This window comes from Onychostoma macrolepis, chromosome 14, assembly GCF_012432095.1.
Source record: "Onychostoma macrolepis isolate SWU-2019 chromosome 14, ASM1243209v1, whole genome shotgun sequence".
In the NCBI taxonomy this organism is placed as follows: Eukaryota; Metazoa; Chordata; class Actinopteri; order Cypriniformes; family Cyprinidae; genus Onychostoma; species Onychostoma macrolepis.
In genome coordinates, this window is record NC_081168.1 from 5,968,343 (window position 1) to 5,974,213 (window position 5,871).

The following is a 5,871-nucleotide window of genomic DNA, read 5'->3' on the forward strand; positions in this document are numbered from 1 at the left end:
TCAGTCTGTTAATAAATATCATATTCTTGATATTAAGCTGTTTCCGCGAGTCCTTAAAATTGACATCCCAGCAAGATGATGCGGCCGCTCGGACAATATTCAAATCATTTCCGGTGGCCTGTCAACTTCTCCCGGTGCTCTCAATGCGGGCCATTTCCATGCGCTATATAGGCTATACTCTCAAAATATTATAACTTTAATTTCTACGATTTAAATTCTCGAAACATTTCGACTTTATTCTCGAAACATTTCGACTTTATTCTCGTAGTATTTCGACTTTATTCTCGAAACATTTCGACTTTATTCTCGTAGTTTCGAATTTATTCTCGAAATATTACGACTTTAATCTCGTAATTTTAGATTTATTTTTTTATTTTTTAAGGAGGCACTAAAACGCCGTTGTAGTAAAACGCCTTCAGGGGGCAATTTGCAATTACTGATGTTATTCTGTTCTGTACATCAAATCCTTTGTTTTTCCATCAAATATATTCTAACTAGTTGGTTGAATAAAAATATTTGGATTTTATATTTAAAAATTACCTCAAGTTAGCAAGTTACCTCAAGTCTTTTCCCCCACTCTACCCTACATGGAGCAGTTTTGACACTGTATTATTGATTATATTGGTAAGGGTGTTGTGCAGTGATACGCCCAACTGTTGGTTGAAGCGGTCAGAGCCATGCTTTATAGTTTAGCTATGCAGTCTCTATATAGTCTCTATATATTCTGATATGGTGGTCAAGGGGAACCATAGGTATGCCTCAAATGGTGAGATTCATCTCTGTACTTGTAAGTCAAAAGATAAAATATCCAAAGAGCTTCTGAAACTAGTTTTTGTAACGTTTTAAAACCAAAACCCAACAAAAAAGGTCATTTGTTTATTATCTTAAGCAGTTTCCTGTTTAATATACATCGCCTCCACTCCTCTTCAGAGTGGATCTTCAAAGTCCAGCATAATGTGCTGGCTCGCCTTAAAAATCCGCAAAGAGTACAAAATATATTGCATCAAATATTTACAGACTTATTGGATGTTTCTCTTTTACTGTGAGGTCTGTAGCAGTGTAGGAGAAGCTTTCATCCACCAAGGGTCCTGACAGTGGCTGCTTTCATAAAGGGATGGCATAAGATAAGAGGAAGCTTTGACCAGCTTGCCTTCCCATGATAAATCTTTATCATTTTAGGTGATGGTCTGACCTCAGAGGCATGTGCCAGCAAGGGGTTCTCATTAATACAACTTTAAAACCTCCTGGCTCATTCTTCCTATTTTCTTGACGCCTGTGACCTTTCTAGAATTGCTGTTATCAAACAGGGCCTTCCTCGCCTGCCTTTGAGTCTGGAGAAATGAAAGGTTTGAGTGCCATAGGTTTTGTGTGCCTTGGAAAATGACACATTCATACTCGTGTGCTGGTGTTATCGTTGTCACACTGAAAAGACAGTGAGGGATGGGTCCAGAAATGCACAGTGAAGCCCACTGCTCAATGTAAACACAAGCCATTACACCAAGTTGAAATTGTAGGGTTTTGCAATGGAAAGTTGTGTTTGGACAATGTTCATGATGGTTTTATCCACATGGATCAATGGTGTGATGCATTAACTCATTTAAAAATACATTGAAAAAAAAAAAAAAAAAAGATTTGTCAAAGTCAGTACACTGTAAAAAAAAAAATATCAGACCTCCCCAACTCAAAATTTTCTAGTGACTGATTACATGAAAATTTTTCCATTGGCCCAATTGGATTTCTGCTAACTGAATTTTATCAATTGTGGCAACAGTCTGTTAACATTGACTCAATGAGAAATAATATGTTGAGCCAACTGGGAAAAAGGAAGTCTACCAAACCATGTAATTTGCCCAATTAAATATTTTAAATAGTAAGCATACATTTTTTGTTTTACCTAATTTAAAAATGTATATTGGTAAATGTATAGTGCTAAAGCAACCTTACTGAATTGTTTATTCCCTGTTGTCCCAAAAGAAAAGGAAAAAAATATTAAATGATGATGCACATTTGAAACACTGCCACATTTCAATATTGAGAAAATACATTAAAATTATAAATACATTTAAATTTTGTACACAGCATACCTTACAAAATCATGTATTTTAATTCTCATAAGATACACAAAGCTGATGAGTTGCACCTTATACATTGATACATTCACAAACATGCAAAAAATGTCAAACACCATAAAATAATAATAATTTATCTTAGGTTACTTCAACCAGTGTTTAGGTTAATGTCACTGAATATTACTATTCTCACAAAAGGTACTCTGAGCTCATGAAACTGCATCTTAACTATTTAAACATTAAACATCAAACACATTAACATATTAAAAATGTCAAAAACACCATCAAATTTAAGTAATGGGGAGGTTACTTCACCCAGTGTTTAGAGTAGTTCACATGAACTCTACCATTCTCACAAGCGGTACTTTGAGCTCATAAAACTGCATCTTATACTTCAAATGATTGCCAAAAAAACTCATAAGAGGAACTTTGAGGTTAATATTCTGTCATTAATTACCCTCATGTCGTTCCACATCAATAAGACCGTTGTTTCATCAAAAATTTAATCAAACAAATTTAATCAAAAATATCTTAATTTGTTTTCTGAAGATGACGACGTGGTAAGTAATGAATGACAGAATTTTCATTTTTGGGTAAACTATCACTTTAAGTCCTTGTTGTACTCCAGGATGAGTGTATACAATAAAATCCAAAAAAGTACAATAAATGCATTTACAAAGTCTCCTAAGTTGTCAAGCACCACCTCCTCTTCCAGGACAACGGAGACATTCAGTACACTTGACAGGGCCCTTGAAGTGCAACTGCTGCTGCTTACTATTTCAATAATTCCCATTTTCATGGGAATGAAATAAAAAAAAAGTATAAAATAGCAATGTCAATACTAAGTCTACATTAGAATTAGCAGCCTACATTACACGAGCCATGTCTCATGGCAGCTCTCAATAAAGCAACTCCTCACAAATTACATCAAAGAGCTAATATTATTTGACACTAATATGGAATAAACATATATCCAATAAGAACTACTGTTAAATACTCACTGTGAAATTCGTAGTGGTTCCTTTTCTACAACAAATGGTGCCTTGTGAGCTCAGACCTACCAATGGTGGGTTACACTAATGGGAACAAAAAAATAGTTATAGCAAAAACACATTGCTTGTGTCTCATACATTTCATATATTCATAATAAAGTGAGATAAAAATAATTTAGTTCAATAACTTTAGGTAACTGAGCGATAGGGGTGTGCGATATTGAAAAAAATTATCTCAATATTTTCTGGGATTTTATCGATAATGATAATTGGACAATATTTTGCTGAGTGTTATTGTGCTGGTATAAGGACTACTGTGGACAGCCGGCTCCTAAAGTTTTTGATATGAATGATTTTGTTTGCGAAATAGAGCAAAACAGGCAATAATGTGTCTAAAACGCAAGTCCCTTTAATATTAACTTATTTATTGAACTGTTAAAGACTGAATAATGCAGAGAAAAAAACACACTGTAAATGCACATGTGCACTAGTCTAATCTTCATCACGTAACATTAATGTAATCATGCACTCTGCAAGTTATGCGTGTTTTGTTTGGTTTTTGCGATATACAGAATATCAAATCCCACATCGTTAAAACAACAATTACAATATCATCACAGACGATCGATATATATCGCACACCCCTACCCAGGGCTGTGCAGAGAGGGGCAAGTGCTCAAAGTATAAAAGGGGCACATGGAACACGACTTTAAATAGGGCTGTGCTCCTTGCTGATATGTGTATCGAAATGGATGCTTCTGTATTGATACAGCAGCAAATGCCATGATGCAGGTTTGAAAAAGAAACACAATACAGAAAAGACCATTTTAAGTTTAAATGTCAAAGACATTTTTTGCACCTCTTAATTACTCTGGAATTATATCATTATTATTATTGTTGTTGTTGAGTTTACAAGGTATGGTTTTGCTGTTGTAAACACTACCATTGTTGTTGTAGAAAAAAAATTAAATAAATAAAATAGGATTCTATTCCTGTTCTGAATTTATTCATTTTTTTAATGATAATGATTATAAAAACAGGATTGATAAGTATAATTCAGAGGACAAGAAAATCAGTATAAGCCTGTTTTACCAGTGTTGTGATAATTATTTTTAAGGCACTCTACGTTTTTAAAATAAATACTGTAATAATACTAGTTCAAAGTATGAATAGTTTTAGTCAGATAACATAAAAAAGACAAGACACCTCGACACGCTTTAAACTTTCCCCAATTAAACAGCAAGAGCGAAAGAGAATAAGCACCTAGCTGCATTTTTAGTATTTAATATTAATTTGAATAAAATGTAAATTCATCCCCCGCACTTTATTAGAGCTCCAGCAGGTGTTTTCACATAGAGGTTTCTAGATTTAAATCTAGATTTAAATTAAGAGACATGACCTTTCATTTTATTCGTATCCAAAATGAGGAGATGTGAATATCAGGAGAGCTGAACACTCTCCTGCAGTGCATGTTTCATTCATACTCGAAGCCAGAGGGCGCTCTCGAGCAGAAACTTATGACTTGCAGGAAATCCCTAATATGAGCTGAATAATATAGCTGAGCTGAATAAAAAGCAGAAACGATGTTACTGATGAAACGTGAAGACAATAAACACACGATTGCGAAAATATATGGTTTATGTGTGTTTTTCAAGTTATCTCCAGGTAATAAATAAATAAACTATATCATAAATGCAGTACTGATTGACATATCATTTAGTATAGAAACTATAACATATATTTCTTGAATTATCCTGTGATAAAAATGGGAAAAAGGTGTTCAAAGTAGCCTTTATAAACCAATCATAAAATTGTCATTAGGAAAACATTGAACAAAAATATTGTAGCCCCTTGCTGCAGCTAACCTTGCTTCCACAGGCAACACCCAGCAATATAAACAACAGCTGTGCATGATCTATTCACGCCGTTCTCGTAAAATAATAATAATTCAATAATATAAGTTTACAAGCACACGGCTCTGCTGAGAACTCCACTTACAGGCAGCCGCGGACGTTATTGAAGGCATCCTGGTAGTGCCCTAAATTACTAAAGGTGTCTGAATGTGAGGGATCATCCTGGATGAGATCATCAGGTGAAAGGTCATCATGTGGATAATTTTATTTACGGCTAAATTCTAATTAATTAATTTTATTAATAGTTAGATTGGGCAGGCCTTCACAAAAAGGCGTTTAATTCCAAAAAATAAAAAATAAATAAATAAATAAGAATTGCCTTGACAAAAGGGCACTTTGGGCATCAAGGGGAAAAGGGGCAGGTGCTCAAGCACCCACCGCACGTGCCTGCCCCTACCGAGTCCGATCAGCACGGGCTAAACTAGGTTATAAACGCCAACATGACACCAGCAAAGGCGTGAATTCACTGTTATTCTGCAAAATACAATGTGAAACATGACTTAATAAATACAAAACTCAGTATACTCACCATAACTTTAATGATAGAAAATCCGTCTGTAAATGATGTTCTGTCACCCTTCGGTATTGGCTCCGCTTTCTCGCTCTCCCGCGCACAGCAATTTGAATTCACTACAGCAACGGTTTCTCTCAGGCACATGCGTACACGCGTTTTTTGATGCAAAGCTTGTTCGGCTAACACAGATTTTTCGCTTCTGCTTTAAAGATTGGCTGAGCACAATTTAATATGTTCAGTGAATGTATATTTTTAATTTTAACTTCAGACCTTCAGCTAAAATTACTACATTGCATTTTTTTTTTTTGTTTGGGGACAATTATTGGGAAGCAATTTGTTGAGCCAATATTTATTTTTCAATTTCCACAATTTTTCAAAATTTA

General features: G+C 34.7%; 1 long non-coding RNA gene across 1 annotated transcript; it reads right to left on the reverse strand.

The window, feature by feature from the left end:
- Positions 1-2,309: 2,309 nt before the first annotated feature.
- Positions 2,310-5,585, reverse strand: LOC131553921 (uncharacterized). The gene is made up of 3 exons (XR_009274294.1): positions 5,504-5,585; positions 3,071-3,145; positions 2,310-2,843 (listed from the first exon to the last, which is right to left on the reverse strand). It is a non-coding gene; the product is annotated as an uncharacterized LOC131553921 (long non-coding RNA).
- Between the last annotated feature and the right edge of the window lie 286 nt (positions 5,586-5,871).